General features: G+C 41.2%; 1 protein-coding gene across 3 annotated transcripts in view; it reads right to left on the reverse strand.

The window, feature by feature from the left end:
* DAB2 (DAB adaptor protein 2) overlaps positions 1–22,589 on the reverse strand; it is a 57,373-nt gene extending 34,784 nt beyond the window's left edge. For 2 of the 3 annotated variants that reach the window (XM_056112172.1, XM_056112170.1), the window contains exon 1: positions 22,259–22,587. The gene's annotated coding sequence lies outside the window, so the exon portion shown is untranslated. Of the gene's footprint in view, positions 1–22,258 lie in introns of all 3 variants that reach the window. The other variant, XM_056112171.1, reaches the window with a different exon arrangement.
* Between the last annotated feature and the right edge of the window lie 4,224 nt (positions 22,590–26,813).

Below are 26,813 nucleotides of genomic sequence, written 5' to 3' on the forward strand. Positions count from 1 at the left end.
AAAAATAACTTATATGAACAATTTTTGGATTTACAATGCTTTTTTTTCTTTGATTTACAATGTCTTTTTAAATTCTATAATCAACATAGAAGCTCCAGAATTTTTCTATTGCAGGACAGTGCTTTGAGAAGTCTTATGGGATTCATATAAAACACAAGGAACATACCGATTTTTTCCCCCTCTGAATTTGACACTTCAATGTGCAATGGAGGAGCCGGAGTGACAGTACGGCAGGCAGGTGTTTGTCTAGCATGAGGCCAACCCGGATTCAATCCCTGGCATCCCATATAGTTCCCCAAGCACCTCCAGGAGTAATTCCTGATTGCAGAGCCAGAAGCATCGCTGGGTATGACCCACTGTCACCTGTGATGTATTCAATATGCCAAACACAGTAACAACAAGTCTCACAATGGAGACATTACTGGGCCCACTGGAGCAAATCGATGAACAACGGGAGAACCCAAACAGAAAAAAAAAATGTAATGGATATTATACTTGATCTTGCAGAGCAAACTAGTCAAAGAAGTAATGACTCCAGTGAGGGCAAAGGACTGTCACTGTATTATTTGATTCCATGGTCAATACACTGACATAGTTTAAAATTTCTTTTTTCAATAATCCTCTCTCAAACCTTCCCATTTCTGCATATTATTACAGCAATTGGCCCCAAAATATTTTATTGTTTTCATATTCATCCCTTACTAACTCATTTAGATACTTATTCCAAAATTAATTCTTCTTCCTTATTCAGAGTTTTTCAGCGTGGTATGGGGAATGGCAGGGATTACAGGAGCTAACAACACATTTATTGCAGTGTCAGAGATTACACTCAGCACTTAGAGAGGTGCCAGGGATTGTGTTTAACAGTATGGAATGGTGCTGGGGATGGAACCTAGGGGTTTACACATGCATGACATGCATTTTGTCACCAGGCACAGCCCTGAAGGGAGCCCTCAACTTGGGTTTTCAATGTCTCACATAAAAGCATGCTAAACCCAGTGTTTCCTAAAACACTCAACATCAAACTATGCTTTCTTGATCTCATCTAAAATGATTTTGAGGACTGGAGAGTTAGCTCGTGGAGCTGTAGATCATGCCTTGCATACAGAAGTTCAGGATTTGATCCCTAGCACTCTAGTACTGCCGGAAGCAATACCCCCACCTCACCCCAGGACTGAGCTGGGAATAGACCCTTGAGTAATGCTGGGTGTGTTCCCCAAACAGACAAATAAAAATTCTGATTTGGCATATGGACTTCAGGACACAAGTTTATTTATTTGATTTCACTTATGATGCTTATACACATAAATCTCACCTGCTAAACTTGCTACTCAAGCGTCATTACAATACTACACTGAAAGTCTGTGGATGTTAAAATGGTTATTAAAGAAATCCCCTATTTGAAGCATTTACATTTTAAAAATTAAGCTAAAAGTTAATAGCCACATACACTAATAGAATTCTTTTATGACATACCATATCAGGGCATTTTAAGATCGGGCAGGTAATGCTAAACTTTTCCTGTTCCTAAAACTAGTGCAAGAAAAACTGTCTGATATTTGGTTTCTTCTTTAAAAGGCAGGCTGAATTATATCAAATGCCAAAGTAATTTTTCCTTTCCAGGCAGATCCCATATTTATATAATCCTCTGTAAGTAGTTGAGTGTTTCTGTACCTTTCCAAAACTCATTATTTCAGAAACATGATTTGTCTCAGAGTGTAACATCACAGCCAAACTGAGGTACATACATAGAATTGTATACATAGAATTGTACATAGACCAGTGTAACTTTCTTTGTTAAATTTATGTTTAAAAACCCAAACTAAACCCAAAAACTCCTTATAGTTATCCAGACTCATTAGAAAATTAACTTAAGTGATCTGACTCTGATACAGTTCTGGGTTCTAGATGTTCTTTTATTCTGTAGTATGAATCTTGTTTTAGTGATTAATCTATTCTTAAAGATGATATTAACCTTTCACAAGATATTTGTCATTGATCCATGTGACATGATCATGGATGATCCCATCTAATTTGGTTGAGCAAGACACACAATCAACAGGATATTTGAACTTCACCTCCTAGATTAATGATGACCCTGCTAGCCCCTGTGACAAGAATGACTTTAAAAACCATTTACTATGTACTGTTACCTTATGTGCTTTATATATCAATGATCATTTTAATAATGGTTCTTCATGATTTAGATGATTTCTCATTTTTCTCATAGAAAAGAATTGGTTTATTCCGAATATGAAGGGAAAAGAATCCATATTTTCAGATTCTCTGTAAATTTACAACCTCATAGTATTTTTTCCCTCCCTTGGATTTATACATTAAATTCATGAAAACCTGTCTCAAACTTTCTAGCATACTGAAGATTAAGGCATTTCTGGAATGTGAACTAAAAGGGCAGTGGAGCTCTTTTCTAGAATGAGTAAGAAAATGGTTCATTTGCCTACTTCTTGATTGTTGGGAAATTAGATAGGTTAAGAGATAACAACTCCCTAGCGTATTTCCAGGTCATGGTATACAACAAAGAAAGACAAATTTGACAAAGTTTTTTTTTTTCCATTTTCTTCAAGTTCTGGGCCAGAGCGATAGCATAGCGGGTAGGGCCTTTGCTTTGCTGACCCAGGTTCAATTCCTCCTTCATATTCAGTAGGGCTGACCCAGGTTCAATTCCTCCGCCACTTTTGGAGAGCCCGGCAAACTACTGAGAGTATTCCACCCATACGACAAAGCCTGGCAAGCTACCCGTGACATATTAAATATGCCAAAAACAGTAAGAACAAGTCTCACAATGGAGATGTTACTGGCGCTCGCTCAAGCAAATCAATGAACAATGGGAGGACAGTGCTATAGTGCTATTTCTTCAAGTCTTATTTCGATATTACTTGAGTATTAAAACTTAGTCTCAAGAAAAGTCCTGAAAAGGTCACAGCCATAGTATAGCAGGTAGGGCATTTGGGTTGCATGTAGGTGACTCAGGTTCAATCCCTGGCATCCCATATGGTCTCCCAAACCTGCCAGGCATAATTCCTGAGCACAGAGCAGGATTAAGCTCTGAGCACAGCTGAGGGTGGCCCCAAAACAAAAACAACAAAATTTTTTTAAAAAAAGAAGAAAGAACCTAAAATAACCATCTTACCTGCTTGAAAGTGTACAATCACAATAACTCTAACACTCTGCAGAGTAAGCAGAAGATGGAAAAAAAGGGCAGAAATAGACAAGTATCTTTGAGCTAAAGTTCACATTCTGTCATTTAATTCTTGCATCTTTTGGAAAGTAACATTGGTCTAAATAAGTACATGGGAATAAATGCATGCATTTTTAAAAACAGGGACTGAAAAATTCAAAATCACAGCATATTAACCCATATGAACTGAAACCAATTTTGGATTTTAACTGCTGCATAATGAAAGTAACTAGTGAACAATGAGGTGCTTCATTGTACTGAAATGTATGTGTATAATTCATTAATTGTAGAGAGCGATGAACATAGGGAACTCCTATTATAGTAGAAATCTAACTAAACATGAGACTTTTGCTTATAAAGTTTGAGACAGGTTTTCGTGAATTCAACATATAAATCCTCGTAAATGTAACCAAACTTCGACTTGTTAAATCACATAAATCATCGCTATTAGTTGGTCCTTCCTCAGTCATGTCTAGACATCTATATTAGGGATCATGGAGCACAACAGGCAGGCACATTTGGAAAGAGAAGTTCAAGGAAACTTGTATTTTGTAGAGCTTTCCAAATAAATGTCACCCCTGTGATCCCAAACAAGCATTGTTTCTAATCTAAACAAGCTGTCAGGAAGCTGATTTCTAAGTCACCTTTGGTAATTCACGTAAGTGACATCTACAAATAAGGTTAAAATTGTTGAAAGTGTTTTAGAGAACTAAGAAATGAATTTTTAGGAAATGAAGATACAGTTCATTGATCTTTTCTCTCAGTTGTGATAATCAAAGAACAAATGGAAAGATCTCAAGTATCACCTTACTATTTACAGACTAAAAAATATTATTATAGAACTTAAAGAATGACTGAAGATTTTCTAACTCATATATTCTGCTGATTGTTTTCTTAAGTTATCTCTTTTAACGTTTAACCATTTCAGGACCAAAAAAAAGCCAAATTTGTACCAGCAGTACCAAAAAATTCTCTAAGAAAAATGTCCTGATTGTGTCATTCGACAATTTCAAAGGCTCAGGTCTTGAATAATTCACTTCTATTTTCAAGAATAAACTCCTGAGTTGGCATTAAAAAATAGTTTTGAGGAACTTTAAAAATGTTATTTTTCTTTCCCAAGATCTACATTTTTAAAAACTTCTTATCTAGACATGTTTAAAATTAATTTTGTGTGTTAACTTTAGACGAATATGGATTAGTATTCCATAACTAAGCTCTTTTTTTTTTAAATCAACCTTATATTGCCATCCCAATAAATAACTCAGTTCAGTTTGGACATTTGAAAAAAAAAACTAGGTCATTAACTAAACAAATCACAGACTGCAGAGAGACAGTACAGAGGGTAGGGCATTTGTCTTGCATATGGCCAAACTAAGTTCGATCCTTGGAATCTCATATGGTCACCTAAACACTGCCAGAAGTAATTCCTGAACAGAGCCAGGAGTTACCCCTGAGCATTACCAGGTATGGCCCAAAACCCAAAAAACAAAAACAAAAACAAACCAAGAACAAATCACCACTTCATATAATACCCAAAAAACTGCTCTCTCCCAAAGGGTTTAACTTACATGAAATTATACATTGATATTTTATGAAAATCTAGTTTTCCTGGTTTTCTAGACTATAAAGATGTGTTTTTAAATATCTATGTCTCTGTCTTTATAACATACTATACAAAATCATTCTTAGTTGCAGATAAGTTTAGAACTAATACTGAGCACTCTTCTGCTCCCTCAATGTTAAATGAGCTTGATTTAAATTAATAGTGATAAACAATAAGAATAAATAGATTTTTTTTTGCTTTTTGGGTCACACCAGGCAATGTTCAGGGGTTACTCTTGGCTCTGCACTCAGGAATTATTCCTGGCTGTGCTCAGGGGACCATATGGGATGCTGGGAATTGAACCCAGGTTGGCCTCATGCAAGGCAAATGTCCTACTTGCTGTACTATCACTCCAGACCCCTAGAATAAATTAATTTTAATAACAACATTTGTGCTAAAGGTGAATGTATTGTATTGCTTTCAGTTTCTCAGAGCTTTGGCTAAAATCTGTGCTGGATATCTGTCTTTTGAATTACAAAGCCACCTAGTATGCAGAGTCAAATGTATTCCTTAACTTTGGGACAAGAAGTTGGTTAACAATTATAAGGGGGATTGAGGGCTGAAATCATAGTACAGTGGGTAGGGGACATGCCTTCCGTGTGGTCAATTCAGGTTTGATATCAAAACTCCATATGGTCCCCAAATCTCTCCAGGAGTGATCACTGCACAGTCAGGAATCAGCCCTAAGCTTTTCTAGGTGGGATCAAAAAACAGAGATAGTACAGGGTTAAGGAACTTGTGTTCCTTGTACACAGGTGGCCTGAATTTGATCCCTGGTATGACATATGGTTCCCATCAACTGGAGCAATTCCTGAGCACAGAACAAGGAGTAAGCCTTGATAGATGTGGCCCCAAAACTTGAAACATACCTACCAGGGGACTTTAAGCAAATGAAATGAGGGTTTTTTCTATTCCCAGGCCTACTGAATACACAACATTCCGACTGGGTTTTATTACTTTTTAAAGATGACAAATCATGGTTGTATCATTTGACTCTAGTTCTAGTATGAGATAATCCAGTGGAAATGGTTCCTTATCACTTTACAGGGCTTCCATTGACACTTCCTCTCCATTAGAAATATGTATATTAAACTACAAAAAAACTTTTGGTTAGACTCTACAGGAATGTTAACATCAATGACTCATTGCAAAAGAAGTTCTCTTGGTTCATAATAAAATAGAATATTTAAGCAAGATATTTCATGAGCTTTCAGAGCAATCTCATCTGTTCTCTGAACCATGAATGACCTGTTGCAAAATTTGGTGCCAACTACGTAAATGGCACTTACATACTTAAAGAGAACATGAAACAGATAAAAGTAACTAGAAAAGAGCTCCATGGTGGGTAGAGGAGGGAGAATGGACTCTCTTTATTATGGTCTTAAATAAAAGTAACTTGAGATGAACAATGGGAGGATGGTGCTATGGTGTACGGAGCTGGTCCTTGAGGCTCCATGGTAGCACCGGCTATTTTCTAGTCTAAATTAGGTTTGCATATTTAGCATATTTAGAATGCAATTAGTTTGTTTCCTTAGCTGAACTCTATAGCCCTGTGCAAAGATATGTCTCCTTTGAAAGCCTCTATTAAGTTCCTAATCCAATCTTTATTAAAAATCCTCTATTGTAGACAAGGAGTTTAAAACAAATCCTAAAAGTAATAATGATTATGATGACGATCAAGAACTTCTACAGAAATCTTCTAGTGCAGTGAAATTGGAGTTAGTAATACCTGTAACTGTAGTGTTTTGATTTTTAAATTCTAGGGGCTGGAGTGATAAAACAGTCCATAGAATTTAAAACAGTTAGGACATTACCCTGCATGAGGCCAAGATAGGTTTGGCCCCTTGCACCACATATGGTCTCCCATGCCTGGCCAGAATGATCCCTGAGTGCATAGCCAGGAGGAAGCCTGAGCACTGCTGCGCGTGGCCCAACATCTCTCTCCCTCAAATACAGATGCATGTAACTCATTCACCCAAGAAAACAATGACAAAAACAGCAATGTTAGGGCTTTATTCTGCTTTTAGGGCTAATTATCAGAAATGGAATCAACATCAATATTATTTTTCTCTAAGAAAATCTCCTTGATATTGATGTGCCCTACCATAAATTTCATTCTGTGTTTGTGCCTTTATTTAGAAAATTCTTTTAGAGGGGTCTGAGTGATAGTAAAGTGGGGAGGAATGCAACTGAGCTGGGTTCGATCCCCAGCATTCCATCTGGTTCCCTGTGTGTGACCCAAAGCAGCACACACAAAAAAAAAAACCCAAAAACCAAAAACCAAAAAAAAAAAAACCCTGGAAAAGTGAAGTGGAGGCTGACATTTATCCCCTGGCTCTGTTTGCAGAAAATTCTAAAAAAAAAAAAAAGAGAGAGAAAAGAGGGGCCAGAGTGATAGTCCGGTAGGGAGGGTGTTTGCTTTGCATGCGGTTGACCTGGGTTTGATCACCAGCATCCCATATGGTCCCACAAGCACCACCAGAGATAATTCCTGATTGAAGAGCCAGGAGTAGCCTCTGAGCATCGCTGGGTATGACCTCCCCCCCAAAAAAAACTCCCCCAGAAAATAAAAAACAATAAAAATTTTTAAATAATTTTAAAAAGGAAAAAAGAAAAGAAAATTGCCTTACAGGGGCCAGAGCAATAGCAAAGAGGGTAGGGTATTTCCCTTGCATGCAGACAAACCAGGTTCAATTCCCGATTTTCTATATGGTCCCCAGAGTACCACTAGGAGTAATTCCTGAGTGTAGAGCCTGAGTAAGTCCTGAGCACTGCTGGGTGTGACTCCCAAACAATACAAAACTAAACAAAATTTCCCTTAAAAAATGATAAAAGCAAACACAAACCTTTTGACTCTAGAGTGTATGTCAGCAATATCACTCTGAGTGACTATGCAAGTTGTAGCTGTCATCACTAACTGTTCAGAAGCCAGGTCATCACAAAATATTCAGTGTTCTGATTTCTGTATATGGTGGTTGGTGACTAATTTCTGTTCAAAACTATTTAGAGAGGAAACACAACTGCCTTTGAATGCAGTGATCAGGTTCATCAAGTTAATTCACATAATAAATCTATGTCCCTACTATGTGGCAAATAGTCATCTGAAGCTTTGGATAGAGAGAACAAAGCAAAATGGGTTCCAAATGCAAATTTAGGAGCATTAAACTAGTTTCTTAGGACACAGAAGAAGAATGAACACCGAAAGAATAGCATACGTTTAAGAGTTAAAGTTATGGGCTGGAGTAATAACACAGAGGGTAGGGCGTTGGCCTTGCATGCAGCCAAACCGGGTTCTATTCCCAACATTCCATGTGGTCCCCTGAGCACTGCCAGGGGTAATTCCTGAGTACAGAGCCAGGAGTATCCCCTGTGCCATTGCTGGATGTGACCCAAAAAGCAAAAAAAAAGAAAAGGAAAAGAAAGAAAAAAGTTAAAGTTACTAATGTTTATAATATACTGGGTATGATGCTAAGAATTTCATTTAACCTTATATGGAGGATGCCATCCATTCCCTTGTCTTGACGGAACTAAACAAATGCTCTGAATATCACAGAGATTTCATACATGTGCCCTTCTAAGCTTTATCAGAATAAGCAAGCTCTTCATACAGGTCAATGTACACTCACCAGAAAATACAAACAGGAAAGGGAAATTAGCAGCAATCTGGAAGGACATTTATACCATAAAACAGCTCTGGATACATCAGGGTAAAGGAAGAAAGGTGGGACAAAGTGAATAAGAGGGGGTGACAGAGGTATAATTTTTTCTGTGAAAACTGAGGCTTTGAGCAACAGTGACAAAGTGGAGTACAGAACCTTAGCTACAAAAAGTCAGATCACTGTCACTATCACTATCACTGTATAGTCCCAGGAGATTTCTACTTTGAGAAATTAAACACTACATGTTTCTTTACTTAAGTAAAACTTAGCTAATCGTGAGGAAAGAAAGCCTTTTCTTTTTAATAAAAGGGTTAAGGTCTAACAGCCTCAAATGTCAGCTTCAAGGTTATCCCATCTTGCTTAACTATGCCGCTCAATGACCCTGAGACTTCAATAATAAAAGTGCCCCAAAAGTGGCTTTTGAAAAAGTCAAGGACCATTTGATTTTATAACTTTCATTCTTAGATGCATTTCACCCCCTCCACACAACAAAAGTGTTGGCATTTTTTTTAATGTTTAGAAAAAACTTCTATAAGTGAAATGGTATTTTGAAATGAGAGCACTAAAAGGATGTCTTTTGAAAAGTTATGAGAAAAGCAGTCAGATCACTATAGATCCTTTCATGATGCATGTTGTATAGCTATGTTCCATTTTATGTTTCATAGAATGATTGAAAGGCTAGAAAGCACAGTACCATGAAAGTGCTGGATAAGGAGAGGGTGAGGGGCTAGAGAGACAATACAGCAAGTAGGGCATTTGTCTTGCATGCGGCCCACCCAGATTCATTCCCCTGCATACCACATGGTCCTCCAGCACTTCCAGGAGTATTTTCTGAATGCATATGCAGGAGTAACCCCAGAAAATGGCCTAGTCTGATTCAAAAACAACAAAAAAGAGGGTGAGCTTAGGGTTGAGAAAGAGACCTCTGTTTTTGTGTCTTAAACAGAAGAGTGATATGAGGGGGAAAGATGACTTTCTGTATTTTTAAAATTAAGGCTCTTAGAGGTCTGCTAATTTTTCAGATGCCAATGTTGAAGCTTAAAAAAAAGAATCCTAGAGTATAGGATTCAGTCATGTGAAGTTAAATTTAAAGCTAAGATAAGGTAAAAAGTCAACCTCAACGTATCTGAAAGCATATGGAAACCACCCTCAGCAAGGCTTCCACAGGACAGCCTTTGACGTCATTGGTTGATTTTCTATCTAAAGCTGCTGTGAAATGCTCTAGATATGTATTGTCTTAAGTAAACAAATCTTAAGTCAAATGGTAAGTAGAAATTTTAAATGTTTTATGCTAGGATTTTGAAAGTTGGTCAGGATATGGTCTACTGTTGGTTTTCAGACTGGTATTCTTAGACCAACAGGAGTCTGGGTAGGCAGTAATGAGCTGGCAACCTAATTTAAGCATTTTTAAATGGCCTAATGGATATCACATCTTTACCCACAATACAGCTGCACATTCAAATAAAGAAAAAAGAGCAGCTTTCTTTGATTTGGGCAGAAGTAGTGTTAAGTCAAAAGGAATATCCTAATTATCCAGTACTGAGCCAAATTTTTCATCCATTTGCTCAATTTTTATTAGTTCTTTAGTAAACAGTTTTGCAGGGAATTTTAAAAGGGGAAACAGAAGGATAAGGTTTGGATGAAGTATCAAGTTGAAAACTCTTCACTACTACAATTGATACTGGCCAGGTGATTAGATCTGTTGGCTCAGATAGATATAAAGCTATGATGGATACTCCACTGGTAAGAAGTAAAACCATGAACTTGAAAAGACCACACCATCTGGAGAATTTTAGTAACAGCTTGTCGGCCTTTCTCAAGCCCTAGGCAGATGTAAAGTAGAGGAACATATGGCTATTGCTCATTAGAAATAAGCTTCAAGTTTAAGAAAAAAAGGACTCAGAACTTTTATACTTACACCAATAGATAATAAAGCAAGAGGAATTTCCCATTTTGCTCATTCTATAACAAACTGAAAAATCAATATTGCAAATGAGGGTGGCTTGAATCACCTTGCCATCTGGTTACCGTTAACCAAACACCTACTATGTGCGCTAAGCATGTCATTATGCTGAAGTCAAAGTGACAATATACACATTTTCTCTCCTCTCAGAGGACTCATTGTAGAGGCACTGAGGAGGGGGGAAGCAAGTAATCGTTACACTTAGTGTTAGGGTAGAAAGCTTCATTGCCATTTGATAATGCTGAATGAGAAAAATGAGAAGCACTACTTCATTGAATCCTATATAACTTCCTTTTCTAATGATATCAATCACAGAAAGATGCAAATTCTGTCAAGGGCTCAGTTATCTTCTGCAACAGTTTTAAAATGATATGTACTTAAAACATTAATTAGATAGGCACTGTTTACATTAAATGTTTGAGTCACCCGTGTCTCTACAGAAAGCTGGGAGGACATCAGCCTGAAGAAGCTGGGAGAGAATAATCTTGTGATTGTTTCACTTATTAATTAATATAAATAGTGTATCTTACAAAGTGATTTTCAATTCTGAATCAACTTTTTCCATGAACACCAGAATCACTGCCTATTTGGCATTCAGTTTTGTCATTTCTGAAGTGTAAGCAATTAAGAGATGATATATACCTCTGTTCGGAGACACTCTAAATGATCAGATTTTCTTTCTTTTGTTTTTGTTTTGGGGTCACACCCTTAATGCTCAGTCACTATTGGCTCTGCATTCAGGAATTACTCCTGGCCAGGATCAGGGGACCATATGGGATGTGGGAGATGGAAAGCGGTCTGGTCCTGTACAAGGCAAGCATCTTACTCACTGTATTATCTCTCCAGCCCCAGTGTATCAGATTTTCTTTAAAATTAAAACAAATTTTGTTTGGTTTGGGGGCCACACCCTAGCAGTCTCATGGCCCTCTGGCTCTGTGCTCAGGGATCACTCCTGGTGGGCTTTGGGAACTATTTGGGATTCTGGGATAGAACCCAGTTGGCTGCATGCAAGGCAAATGCCCTACCCACTGTACTATTTCTCCAGCCCTCAACTGTCCGATTTTCTAAGGTTATGATATGGCACTTGCAGATTTGACCTTAGATTATTGAATCTCAAATTTCAAAGAGAAAAACCAACACATGATGGCTTCTTAAAACGCCAGAGTTCAGATCCAAAGGCAGAACATGGTATCATTCATTTATTATTTCTTCATTGTTCTTGTACAGAAAACTGAAAACTTGCTGTCTGTTTTCAGAACAACAGGCCAGACTTCCGACATGGATATAAAAGAGTCACAACAGCATTATGCAGCTTAGCATGAGTTTGTTCGCATGTCTGCGGAACCTGGAAAACTCTTGAGCAACTATTTCCCATAAATGCCTTTATTCCCCTCTTCCTCTCCACTTAAAAATTGTAGGTTTTGGGGCTGGAGCAATAGCACAGCGGGTAGGGCGTTTGCCTTGCACGCAGCCAACATGGCCGACACAGGTTCGATTCCCAGCATCCCATATGATCCCCCGAGTACTGCCAGGAGTGATTCCTGAGTGCATGAGCCAGGAGTAACCCCTGAGCATCGCCGGGTGTGACCCAAAAAGCAAAAAAAAAAAAAAAAAAAAAAAAAGTAGTTTTTTTTTTTTTAATTCTAGCATTCCTTCTCCAATCTTGCCTCATTGCCAATACAAGTTTCTGTCTCTAAAAACCTTACATGAATGGAGCTGGAGCAATAGCACAGCAGGCAGGGCATTCACAGCCAACCCGGGTTCGATTCTCAGCATCCCATATGGTCCCTTGAGCACTGCCAGGAGTAATTTCTGCGGGCAGAGCCAGGAGTAACCCCTGAGCATCACTGGGTGTGACCCCCCCCCCAAAAAAAGCAAAAATAAATAAATAAATAAAAACCTTACATCACTAACATCTGATTCCTTGCATTTAGCTAACTCATTTTACATAAGTTTTAATCCCTATACACAGAGCATAGATATTTCTTTTTTTTTTTTCTTTTTTTTTTTTCTTTTTTATTAGTGAAACGACATGAGGTACAGTTGTAGATTTACAAATTTTTGTGCTTGGATCTCGGTCATACCCCGATCAAATACCCATCCCTCCACCAGTGCCCATTTTCCACCACCAGGATAATATCCCTCCCCCCCCATCCTCCCATCCCCCCATCCCCCCCTGCCACTGTGGCAGGGCATTCCCTTTTGTTTTCTCTCTCCTCCTGGGTGTTGTGATCAGCCAATGAGGCATTGAGTGGCGAACATGTTCAGTCCAGTCTACTTTCAACCTGCATCTCCCCTCCTGGGAGGATCCTCCAAACACCCTCCACTTGGCGTTCCCCTCTCCATCTGAATTGTCCTTTCCCCTAGAATACCCGGCTGGCCTCTAAGTTATGGAGTAATTCTCCTGGTGTGAGCATAGATATTTCTTAATATATTCAAATACATAAAGAAACTTTCTGTAGGTTGAATTACTTATTCAAACTTCTCAACAACATTCACCAAGAATCTGACTTGTAAGAAACTACTTGTAAATGACTGATTTTTGCAGTTGGCTCTATTGCATTTCATGGCTTCTTGGTTTTGTATTATATACCAATACTTAATTTTTCTTCTATTTACAGTCAGAGATTCAAAGTCCTTCATAGGTAGAACATGCTATAGTATGCACATTGGCACAAGCACACCACATACACACACCACACATACACACGCCACCCTCCCCATACACACACACACACACACCATGCTTTCTCACATTGTCTCCCTCACTTGTAACTCTTACTTTGCCCTTCTAGATTTACTGTCATCCAAAATCCACTGCAGTGAAGTTTTCAACCTACCATTTCCCTGTGACCTGTTGCTGCTCTCTGATCTAACAGGAACTCTTTTACAAACTCAATGAGGTTGAGGTCACTGAATCACTTCTCCTACCTTTCTAAGTCTGACAGTCTGTTGAAGTGCAGTGCACTTAAGAGATTATAGGTAATACACACTTTTCAATTTATTCCTTAATATTTAAGTTCTTTGCTGATTTTTCGTGAAATTAAGACTTTTCTTCAATCTTCACTCAAGTCCACTCTGCAAATATATCAGGTTAATTTATGAGTCAGCATTTTATTTTCTTGAATTGAGCTTTTAAAAAGAGCTTCTGCTTAGTAAATAAAGATCTAATTTTTTTTTGCTTTTTTGGGGTCACACCCAATCGATGCTCAGGGGTCATTCCTGGCTCTGCACACAGGAATCACTCCTGGTGGTGCTTGGGGGACCATATGGGATGCCAGGGATCAAAACCAGGTTGGCCCCATGCAAGGCAAATGCCCTACCCGCTGTGCTATCGCTCGACCCCCTAAAGATCTAATTCTTGCCCTGGCATATAAAACTGAGTAAACCCATCCCTTTCTGAATGACAACACCTTTTACTGCTCTCATACTTGTACTTTCTTTTGGCAGGACTAGTGAGACAGTAGTTTTTGTGCATATCCCTACAACACTTGTGTATGTCTTCTACTTTCCCCTCACCATTACCTTTACTGATTTAACTAACTCCACACTTCCTTTAAAAATCAACTCTATTAAGTGCCTCTCTCTGGCCTCTGAAGATTGTACTGTTTATTTTTATCCACCTTCCAATTACCATCAACTTTTTAGTCATAGGCACTTAGTTCCAGTTGGATAAATGAAAAAATCCCAAAGAAAAACCCATCAGAAAACTAAAATCATTTTTTTGCATCAAGGTAATCTCCTGAAAACAGCTTGGAAATTCAGTAAAAATATTCTTCTCATTTAAAGACATGAATGTTTCTGAAAAATCTTAAGTATAATTGAACCTTGACCCAAGCATAAATGAATATTAAACTTCCTTTATTCAACTATAGATAGAAGAAGAATTGAATTACACTTTTATGATATTTAAATTTAGAGGGAATGTTAAAATAGGACCAAAATAAATTCCCATAAAGTAAAAAAACAATGCTACCACCATCAAAAGCTGATGTCACAAGCCAACATGTAGAGCTGACACTTTTGCTTAATTAGAAGATATTTGAGTACCAACTATATACTTCTGATACTCTGGTACAGTGTATGTCTTCCTGCTGAATTACCATTGTGTCCTCAAAACAAAGTGGTTCAAAATTCATTTGACTAAACTTCTGACAAACATTCAAACATATTTTGTATTATTTTGGCTATTATAAATGTTCAAATATCATCTGGCATCTGTATTACATATCACAGAAGACTTAAAAAGCTCTTGGCATCTTAAGATACTTAAAATATGGAAATAAGTGATGTCATTTGGGTAAAATATTTAGAACAAGGAGGGCAGCTGTGGCCAATATGGGCACATTCAATGAAGTTTGCTTCCCTCTCAGGTTCTTTGGCTATAGATTCACTTTGGACCTCTGGAGGACTCAACTGTCCTGTTGAGATTTAAGGAGATCTGAGTGGTAACTTCAAGTGGTTACCATGTGTATATCTGTACTAGGTTTATAAAATACTGACACATTCTACTACTTCATGCAACTCTGAATAGTTTCTTAGTATGTAGAAGATGGTCTCCAATTTCCAGCCTAATTCCTTTTTTAGTTTAGCTTGCTTTAAGCGCAAATAAGAACAAGTTCATGTTCAAATATCAGCTTATGGATAGAGGGGTTATTTTGGTAGGGATATTGCTAGAATTTTTTTCGGGGGCGGCGCTTTTTGGGTCACACCCAGCACAGGGGGGCTTTTTGGGTCACACCCAGTCACTCCTGGCTTATGCACTCAGGAATTACTCCTAAAAGTGCTAGGGAGACCATATGGGGTGCTGGGAATCGAACCTGAGTTGGCCACATGCAAGGCAAACGCCCCACCCACTATCACTGGGCTATCACTCCAGCCCCCTGGGATACTACTAGAATTCTTGTGGTTTGGGTATAGTGAGACTTGAACATAGGAATTTAAAACCGTAGTCCTAAAAATTTATGGTATTTGTAAACAAATGGTAAATTTTAAAAATTCATAAAACAAACCAAAAAAACTTAATTACTGCATTAGGTATTACAGTTTAGAATAGAAATATTTCTGAAGCAGCAGCTTTGAAGAAGCATTTTTATAGCTTCTTTCACATCTGAAAGCAACCCATTTTACTGATAGAAAAAAAAATGTTCAGGCATCATACTTGTCCTAAGTGGCAAAAGCTGGGTTGTAGACAGTCTTTGGTAGCTCAGAGCCCAAGTTGTTAACTATTACCCTATGCTACTTCTCAAAACCAGCGTTCTGATTTTCTACTTCTACAGTATATGACAGTATTTTTCACTCTAGGGAATAATCTCTGCTCAACATCAATATCTGATTAACATCCATCATTCTTAGAGCTCTTTTGCAAGGTGAAGTAACTGAGGGTCAGAGATATTGAGTCATAGGTCTAAGAAATGGCACAATTGTGCTTCCAATGCAGTTCCGTAGGTCAATGCAGACTCTATATCCTAAGTTCTCTGCATCCCATAGTTACTTTCCTCTACAATTTACCTGTTGGCAGTTCTTTCACTGACATCCTTACAACTTAACAAATACTAAACATTCAGCTAGACACCAAAGTTGGAACCACAATGATTCATACTTGAATTCTGGCTCTAGCCTCTTAAAGATAGGGCCTCGGGCAATCTGATAATACTAGAATTAAAAAAAAAAGGAAAGATATCTTTCCTATTGCAAGTTATTTACAGGGAAAGTCAAATGGGAGAAGGGAACAGTGCTTCATAAACCATTAAATGCTATAAAAAGTAAAGTGTCATAGTAGATTCATTCACCAAGATAGAATCTGCCTTCACCAGCACTCTGGGCATGACACAAAATACACACAAAAAACTTTTTGTTGTTGTTGTTGTTGTTGTTTTATATTAGAGGAAATCATTTGGCTCAAGAGCAATAAACTTGTTTACTGGAATTTTTCTTTAAAGAAGCAACTGGGAGAGTCTGCTAATAAATTGAGATTAATTGTGCTCTTCAAGAACCGTAATGGAAGGGGCAGACTGATAGTACAGTGGGTAGATTACTCAATTTGCACATGGTGGACCAACGTTAGAACTCTGGCATCCCAAATGTTCCCTGAGTCCACCAGGAGTGAGTCCTGGTGCAGGAGTGACCCCTGAGGGGGGGAAAAATGTAATGAATTAATTTAGAAATAAAGACAAAGGAAAGGAAAATATTTGGATTGAGGTGATAACATATAACTAGAGAGGGCATCCGTTTTCCTAGAATCAAAAAAAGAAATATTTGAGATATAAGAGAAAAAGTCACAAGCCTATGATTCTTCATCTCTCTGCATTCGAAGATTCTATTAAACTGAACTGCACTTATTTTTTTGCTTTGTTTTTTCCATGACTGTAGGATTGTGGATTATGCTTTCCACCCAACAGAGTTATGAAACAGCTCAATTATGAAAGTTACTCTTCCATCATGTGGAGAGCTTGTTGGAATACAGCTGGATGAGCCCTGCAGCTAGAATTTGGTTCAGGAGATCTGAGATGGAAACCAAGAATTTGAATTTTCAAAATAAATTACCAGGTGGTGCTGCTGTAGTCTGGCAGGGGAATCAAGTCTTGGGGAGTTCTCTCTAGCTATAAAATGCACATTTAGCCAACGCAGTGTCCAATCTTCAGTGGTTAATTAATTTTACCGTTAAATGGGAACTTGTCAGTTTGACACATAAAGATCTAATTCCATTTTAGAGTAACATTTTGTTCAACATTACTCGGGAGAAAGAGGGGAGTTTTATATCTAGGATACTATCAAACCATAAAGCCCTCACCAACATTTTTCACAAGTTGAAAGTGTCCAGTTTTCCCAGGATTATTACTTCCCATTCTATCAGCTTTTTTCTTTTGTTACCTAAAAACAAAAATGACAGCCCTCACTTTACCTACAACTGAACACTTTACCAGACTTCAACTACATCCAAATGCTGATAAGTTTAAGGCAGTTAAAGGTCATCTGCCTTGAGCTAGTTTGAGTGAGTTATGGCCCGGAGGAGAAAAATTGCCAGAATGTTAGCTACTTTGTTGCAACAATAGATTTTGCATTCTTGAAATTTCATAAAACTTAAGAATTAGCAAGGATTAGACAATTAAAGTTAAGAGTTAAGTAAGTTTAGAAGAAGAAAAAGATGAAGTAGGTAGAGAGGAGATTCTACCTTACTTAAAAAAAAAAAAAAAAGCAGCTTCCATTTTTAGACCAGGAAGCAATTTGTTCAGATTTTGCTTATCCCAGATGGCAGGGTTCCGTCCAGGATAGGAGAAGGATTCGGGAAAGGGGAGTAACCATGGCAACTTGCCCAGCTATGTGGGCAAGGACAGTACGGGCTGCACACACTTAGACTTGATTTCTAGCCTAGGCACTCAGTTTAGTATGGGTGGTCCCTCCTTTCCCACTTCCTTCTGCTATAATGCTGACTTCAGGGGAAAGGACTGTTCCTTCTCTGAGGGAATCCGAAGTGGGGGTGTAGGTGAAAGGGGGAGCACTTCATGTTCAAAGAGAAGATTAAGTTGACCAAACCAAACTGCGGCTTTCCAGGAGGAGAACAGAGAGAACTGCCTGTGTGTCGGAGCTTGAGCAAACATAGCAAACACGGAGGGCTTTGTTACTATTATGTGCTTGAATGAGCAACATTTTTCAGGTAAGAGGAAAGGTGTACAATTCTGACAAAGAAATTCTCCACCCTCCCTCCCCACTCTAGTTTAGGAGGTCAAAACCAACACAGAACATACATTTCCCAATTCTGACAAAGAAATTTTCCATCCCCCCCCCTTATATTAGGGGAGTAAAATCAAAACAGATCATACATTTCCCAACTCTGACGAAGAAATTCTCCATTCTCCCTTTAGTTTAGGGGGGCAAAACCAAAACAAAATACATTTCTATGTTAAGCAAGACAATGTCTTAAATGTACTAGATTAAGAGTCTTTACAACAGGCACGAGGCAGGTACTGCTATTCTCTCCAGATAAGAAGTCTAAGTATTGAGAGGTTTTGCAATTTGTCCAAGGTCACACCAGCTGGGAATTAGACTGAGGCAATGGACCTCCAGAGGCATGTTCTATAAGGTATGTGCTAGGGGCAAGGCAGAATCTGACAGAAATCCTTAGTGTGTATACTTAGCATGCTTAGTTCCTCAATCAAAAAATTAGCATGGGGTGGGTGGGGCATTTGCCTTGCCTGCAACTGACCCGGGTTCCAACTCCGGAACCTGTATGGTCTGAACAAGCCTTGCCAAAGAGTGATTCCTGAGGGAAGAATCAGTAGCAAGCCCAGAGAAAAGCTGGGTGTGATCCATAAACAAACAAAAATCTTTTTTTTTGAAAAAATACTGGAAAACCAGCTTTTCCTCTGATTCGAAAGATTAATGCAGTTAGGACACATTACTTGAAGAGGTTCTCTCTATACATATACCTGATGTCACTGATATTTTACCTAACTGATTTGGCTTACCTCTGTGCAAGTCAGAGGCACAGCCCCAGTTGTAGAATTACTCAGAAGTGCCAGAAGAAATTTTAAAATGCCACATTCAATACTCGGGTGTTTTATATTGCCAGTCTGGTTCTTTTTCTCTTTCTGGTTGTTGGGTAGAAAACCATACCTGTTTGGTCAGTTACCCCAAACTCCCCAGACCAATCTGGATTCAGGACTTTCCACCTGGAGAAAAATGTTCTAATAATGACCAGCGAGGCAATCTTCAAACCCCAGAGAGCTCAGACTTTAGCAGTCTTCTCAAATGTTGCAGCATATTAGTCGTAGTACAGTCATAGGGCTTCTGCCTTGCATACACCAACCTGAATTCAATCCCCGGCACTCCACTGGGTCTCCTGAGCTCACTGGGTATGATCCCTTAGTGCTGAACCAGAATAAGCCCTGATCACTACCAGTTATGGTCCCCAAATAAAAACAAACAAACCAAACTATTTCAGCATCTTAGCTCTGATTTTAAGAAAGGCACTGATAAAATTCTCAAGTCAGCAGACACTAAAGAAAGAAAGAAGTATAAAACGTTTAAACCTATCCAGGTTTAAAAATTATAAGCGTAGCAAACTTCTGCTGATGGACCTCTGTGGGAAGAATTAGAAGTCAAGCAACACCTCCTCAGTGTTCCACCAAAATGCAACACATGGGCCGGGAATGATAGTACAGTGGGCAAGGCGTCTTTCTTGCATGCGGCTGATCTTTCTTGCATGATCCCTGGATGGTCCTGCAGCACCACTAGGCATAGTTTCTGAATGCACTGCCAGAAGTAGCCCCTGCGCATCAGTGGGTGTGACTCCCCTCCCTCCTTCCCACATGAAACACATCCTACTGGCCAGGGGACACTCAGCAAGATTTGTTTTCTCTCTGAATCTCCAGGTCTTCGAGGATTGGCTGTGGAGGCCAGTAAACATCAACCCCAACCCGCTGTCAGTAGCTCCCAGGGATCCCTGCACTGCCTGCAAGCCAGCAAGTGTCTAAAAAACAATTCTCTTCAACCCAAACATGGTGACTGAATCCACTCACTCCTCTGAACATGGCAACACATCAATCAGGCTAAGGCAGAGCAATTTGGACATCCAGTTGAAAGTCTAAAAGGTCTTGAAAGAAAATGTGGACTCTGGATTACATTCTTAAACCAGGCAAGGTTTCAGCAGGTGCTGAGATCCTTTTCTCCCTTATGCTCTCAGGTCCAAGACAAGAGACAACTACTAAGACATTCCCCTACTCATTATTTGCATACCTAAAAATTAGAAGAACAGGTTTCTAGGTGAGTCTTGAAATCAGAAGAGTTAGAGATGAGAGTAGAAAGGGTAGGTAGAAGTTAAGGTATTGTCTTGTGACAGAAAAAAAAAATTAGTCTGCCTTGGAAGGAAAATGAGAAGGAATTTAGAAAGCCTGTCCTAGAAATACCCATTGGAAAAGACCATATGGCCTCGAGGGTGTGGTTCTCTAGGAGATTCTCCACATTACACCTGAAATGCTGTGTTAAATATGGAATTGCTCTATTGTCACTATACTTGACAAAAAAGATGGTTCTCCAGAGATTAAGGACTGTTCAATTATCAAATATTCCTAACTTCCTAAAGAAAACTTACGTTTTCATTTTTTATTTATGGGATGTGGGGGTGGGGGATGGTAGGTTTGTTTGGGGCCATACTTGCCTATGCTCAGGGCTTATTCCTGGATACCTGGTGGTATGGGGGACCAGATGCTGTGGTGCTGGGAAATGGATCGAACCAGTGTCAGCCACTTGCAAGGCAAGCAAAGGCAAGCACCTTCACCCACAATCTGATCTCTCTGAGCAATAAACTTTCTAAGAGTGTCTTGGAGGCCTGTCTTCTTCAGTGAGGGCAGAGACAGAACCTGGGTAGATGGGGCGGAGAGCTGAGTCTAATCATGGCCTAGCTGCAGGTGCAAGAAGCAAGCATGCACACAACAAACATGGAGCATGAAGACAAGCCCTTTAGCGGCTGCCATGCCTCAAGCTAGCTGCCCCTCCCAGAAGGCAGTAAATGCATCTGATTGGGAGTCAACCTCACAACCGCACTGCAGGTCAATTCTATGGCTCATCAAAACTATCCCGGAGCTTAGCTGTCTGATACCCTCTGCCATTTCACCCCTTCAGTTTAATTTAGTTCTGTGTTACTTCCTTCTTCCCCCACATCCCTTGCTTTGCCTGATTAGGGCCAGAAATTTTTTCATTAAGTCACTTTATAGAGCAATAACAACATTTACTATTCATGAAGTCGCCCCTCCATAATTTTTAAGTCTTTCCATGTGTCTGGAAGCTTATTTCTGCTCTTCTCGTTTTACAGAGTACCTCTCTTCCTTCCAAACACAAACTCAAAAGAAAGAGGAAAAGGTGGGGGGGAGGGGGGAGAAGGGTGGAGGGGTGGATGTGGGGGGGGGGAGATAACATCCAGATTCTTTAAGTGTTTTTAATCCAGTTACATTTCCCTGGACTCACACAGCTCCCCACTGAAATGGACCGCGGACCTGAATTCCAGGCTAAGAATTAAGTCAAGAGGAAAAGGAGGGCAGAAACAAATAACAGAGTCAGCTCTATGCTATGAAAACCGCTATGTTGACTGGGGCTCCCTGGTTTTAACCCATTCATTTTCCCCCTTTTCTAGCATCCTGACTGGTAATCTTTCCAGTCCCTTTACAGCAAGCGAGCAAACGACATGTTCCCTGCTTCCGAGGAGATTTAAAACAAGTTTGTTCAGTCTCTCGAGCAGATACTTTCTGAAGAATGTGGTGTAAGACGAAGTTCACATTTTAATGTCATAGGTTGTCGGACAGAGTTGTGCTGCTTGTGGGCACAAACCAGGTTCCTACGCAAACATAAACACCCTCGGAGGAGTTAATTTGGCAATCGGCAACCACACTAGTATCCTAGCCGGCTGCCCACGGAGCTTTTAAACACACACACACACACACACACACACACACACACACACACACACGCACGCACGCACAAGGCGCTTGGGAAATGTCAGGAGCTGACATCTGGAAGTCAGTCGGACCCCAAAGGTAAATGGTTCCCGAGGAGGCATTCCTAGGCTGTCAGGCCACAAAAGCATGCAGCCCCCCCTCCCCAATCCCCCAACCGCGTCCATGCAGGCACGGTCTCATCCCCCAGCCCCCACCCCTCACTCCGGCAGTCGTCCCAGGTCTACATCCCAAGAGGAGGAGAGAAAAGTAAAACCAAAAAAAAAAAAAAGGAAAAGAAAAGAGAAAAAAAGCAAAGGAGGAAAGGAGAACGAGGTGGTGGTGGTGGTGGTGGCGGGGACGTGGTGGCAGAGGAGCCCGAGAGGCAGCTCCGCGGCTACTCACCCGCCAGCTAGCGCCGCCGCGAAGCGAGCATGACTCCGCCGCCGCCGAGCCTCGGGGCTGCCGCGCGGCCGACACGGCGGGCCGCGCTTAAATAGCCGCGGGCCCGGGAGCCTCGGAGCGGCGCGGCCACTCCCGGCGAGATATGGTTCTAATCAGATGCTGGCAGCTGAGGACTCCCCTGGAATGCGCCGGGATGTTTTTGCTGCCTGCACTTGGTAACTCCCCCTCAACGTGTCTGCCGAGTCTTCCAAACTTAACTGTTTAGGCACTCGAGCGGCCGCCCAGGGCCGGACCAGCGCCGCCAGCGGGGGGCGGTCGCCAGGAAGCCGCGGGCACCCGGAGAGGAGGGCCAGCACCCCCAGCCACGGCCCCAGGCTCCCCCGAGTGGCCCGGGGGCCGGGGACGGTGCAAATAAGGACAGGAAAGGGAAACTCTCGGCAGGAAAGGGGTGGGATCCAGCCGACCTTCGTTGCACAGATTCCTTCCCGGGGTTGCCACTCGGACAGGGTGGTCCACCCAGTCCTCCGAACCCCTTTTTTGGGGGGACCTTCGGACAAAGGGCCGCCTTTACCCTTGAGTGTCTTGCCTCCGGCCAGAGGCGTCTGATCCTAGTTGAGAGCTGCTCTTTGCCAGGGACGGGCGCAGGATTGCTCCCTTGGAAGGAACCTTCCTGCCGCCTTCTTTGCAGCTGTGGATGAAATTGCTGGGGAATTTCAGGCGAGCGACTGTCATACTCCCCTTCGAGACGAAAACGCGCGTGTCTATATCGCCTTGGTAAATAAACAAGGTTATAAGCTGGCTTCCCTCTCACCCGGCACATCCGCGCCCTCTCCTAAGCCAAGTTCACTTGCACCGATTTCCAGAGCTTCCCCGTCCCTCTATGAGAAAGATAAAATCAGAAATCAAGAATTTGGAAAATAAGTGATAGGCAGTGTGGAGCCATGGATGATGCCTCCAGGATAGACTTGGATGAAGCTGAAGGATCTGAGAATTTTTCTCCATAGTTTGGAAGCACCGCCCCAAAGCTCAGCTGCTTTTTAAGAATTATGGAATGATGCTTTTCATTCTTATGAAAAGCGTGTCTTCCTGTGCTCCCCCCCCTTCTCCCCATCTTTTTGTTTTGGGGGGTGGGTAGAGCCAGAGGCAGTATAGACTAAAAGTGGGAATGTGAAATTGTGGTGCGGAGGGGAAGGAGTTATCGATTTTATTGAGAGAGCTACACACAATGGATTGCATTTTACCTCTGGAAGCTGGAGGTTCAAATCCGGCTCATGGGATTCCAAGGATATAGTTTGTGGTCCCAGCCTAGCCCCGTCGGCAAAGCCACTGTGTAATTTGGGGCAGTGCAATGTGAGTGGCCATCCCTGCTCACAAGTAGGTCAGGCCTGGAACTCCTCCGGAGAAGTGGGGAATAAAGGCCAAAGCAGCACCGCCAGGGGCAACGCGACCTCTCCTGGTCTCCTCCCTCCTTACCTGAGGCGGTGGGAGGGGAGGGGATGGGTTTCCATTTTCTCTGGGATACTTTGGTAGTATTAAAAGAAAAAAAAAAGACTGTGATGAGGATTCTGAGAGATATTACTGAGGTAAGGAGCTTAACTTGTTTGCAGCCACCTCCCCTCCCCCCATTCCATCTCGGACACAGCATAAACTCCCTTGAGCACTGCCGGGAGTGATCCCTAGGCATCTAACCAGGATTAAGCCCTGAGAACCACTGGGTGTGATCCCTAAACCCAAACAAACAAACAAAATAACTGTGGGATGGTAAGAGATATTCAAGCTTTAGTCTTAGATTAGCCTTTTAAAAATGAATCTTTATCTATTTTCTTAAGACACTGTGATTTGCAAAGTTATCCGTGGTTGAGTTTTAGGCATACCATATTCCAGCATGGACAACCTGGCAGGCTATCGAATGTAACCTGCCCACACGGCAGAGTCTGGCAAACTCCCCATGGCGTACCCAATATGCCAAATACCAGTAACAATGATGGGTCTCATTCTCCTAACCCTGCAAGGGCCTTGAATATGGCACTTTAAAATCTCAGGGCTAGGACGAAGGAGATGTTACTGGGGCCTGCTCGAGGCAATCAAGGAACAACAGGATGATCGTGATCATGATATTCCAGCACCAGTTCCACCACCAGAGTCAATTTTCGTTTGCCAGCATCCTGTCCCCAGGTTCCCTCCCACTCATCAAGGTTCCCTCCGCCTCTTTGTTAGGCACTTTTTATTTGTTTGTTTATTGGGGGGAGGTTGGGAAGGGGGGAGCACAACCAGAGATGCTCAGGAGTTGGTCCCAGCTGTGCATTCAGGAATCACTCTTGGTGGTGGTAAGGAGACCCTGTGGGAGGACGGGGATCGAACCCAGGTCAGCTGTGTGCAAGGCAAGCACTGTACCCCGGTACTATCCCTCCAGTCCCAACAGACACATTTTGGGTTGATTGGTTGTTGTAATTTGGATTCCTGCCCTCATTGTTACTGATTCTAATTTGGTTCTAGAGCTATAGGACTCCTCTACACCACCCGTGTACCTGAGGCCCGGCCCCCTGCCCCATTTTACATATCACTGCCATTCAGAACTTGAATTGTAGACATCTCAGGACTTGGTGCTTAATTTTCAAGATCCAGAAATCTGGAAGGGGGGGATTCACTTTCAGAGGCTAAGTAGCTGGGGGAAATGACAGCTGATTTTAGGCAAATAGAGGCTTTGGCGATTGAAAAGAAATGTGACTCCCTTTTAATTAACCTTAATATGTAATACTTTCTCCACTCAGATGGGATCACTCAAACTTATTTAAAAATTTCAAGGCTTTTCAAGAAATGTTAACGTATGTTTGCTCTGCCCTACCAAGTAGAAGGGATTTGTCTAAGAAGCCAGAGGAAGAAAATAATTTCATCCTCAGTGAACTGCAGTTTCAAAGGGCTTTGATGAAAACAGTTCACTTACGAGCACTGGATTCACGCAGCTTAAAACTGACAGCTCTGTTGTTTTATGTGTAAAGCTGAAGCCCACAGTGGAGTGCTCTGATTTGAAATGTATTTTTGTATCTCTAGAGCGCTGATATTGTTTCTGGCAGTGATTCGATGTTCTGCTCACATTAAGGGTGAAAAAAATATCAAAGAGAATAAATTTAACCCCTTTTATTTCTGGTCAAACATTGTCTCTGTTCTCTCAGGACTTCATAGGCTTGTTTTGGGTGAATTTTTTGGGGGGTTCGGGGGGAAGGGAAAGGAAGCAGGAAGGGATCATACCAGGTGGTACTCAGGGCTTACTTCTAGTTCTGTGCTAAGGGATCACTCATAACAGTGCTCAGGGAACATGGGAGATGCCGGGGTTCGAACCAGGGTCAGTCTTGTGCAAGGCGAGCTCCCTACCCAGGGGTTCAGCTTTGGCCCAGAGCTTCTCTTTTTAATGTGTTGAAAATAAACTACCTTGGGGCTAAAGAATCCCACTCAAGCCCACCCAGGCATTAACCCTGCCTAAGCCAAGGTCTTTTCTTATCACCACTGATTGTATATTTATCAAATTAAGGCGAGGACAATTTAATATAGGCTGAGAGAAACTGGTGACTGCATGACTTTTCACTTTGCACAAAACCTGGGAGGGAGAAGGGGGGGAAAACCTGACAACACTGTTCCCAGTCTAGGAAAGCGGTAGTTAATCCCGTGATGGCTTGCTGAAGAATGCATGGTTTATTATTAAAGTAATCTCTTAAGATTTTCCTGGAATGTGCTTCCACAGCAACTCTGCCTGTGTGAGCTATCCTATGTGTGTGTCTTTTCTTCCGTAATTGAGCTGACTTTCCCCCCTTTTGCTCAGAGATCTAGTTCCTCCTCCCTCTTTCTCTCCCTTCTCTTCTTCCATGCTTTTCTCCACTGCTCTTATCTCTCTTGAATGTGCCATTTGGATGCCTTCTATTTGTGGTGGATTGTAAATGGCATTGAAACTTGGCCCTAGAGACGGTGCCTCCTGATACCTTGCTGGGACACTTCACAGATGTTAAAAAAAAAAAAAAAGAAAAGAAAAAAAGTCAAAGGGAGGCCACAGGTAGTACAAAGGTTAAGGCACTCACATGTGACTGTGGCTACTACAGCCCTGGTTCGAGTCCCTGCGCTGCATATAACCCGCCCCCCCACACCCCCCGCCACCAGCACCTCCAGAAGTGACCCTTAAAGAGAAAAATAAAAAAGAACTCCCAAATGAGGATTTAGTCAAGTCTGTGCATCTAGTAAGGTCACAGTTTTTCTTTCCCTCTACTGTGTCCCCCAAAAAGAGAGTACTGTGCCCAAAAATGAGAAAGAGAAGCGAAAGAGAGGGGAGAGAGAGAAAGAGAGAGAGAGAGAGAAAGAGAGAGAGAGAGAAAGAGAGAGAGAGAGAGAGAGAGAGAGAGAGAGAGAGAGAGAGAGAGACTAGTATTGTTCCCAGAAAGCCAGTGAATGTTCTTTGACCTTGACTGGTCCTGCATATTTATAAATGCAGAAAAACTGGCTCTATTAGATTTGACGACTGGCAAGGCCTGACAAACATTGGAGACCTTTCCCTATCCCTATCTATCAT

Source organism: Sorex fumeus, unplaced genomic scaffold (assembly GCF_029834395.1).
Source record: "Sorex fumeus unplaced genomic scaffold, SorFum_2.1 ptg000015l, whole genome shotgun sequence".
NCBI lineage: Eukaryota > Metazoa > Chordata > Mammalia > Eulipotyphla > Soricidae > Sorex > Sorex fumeus.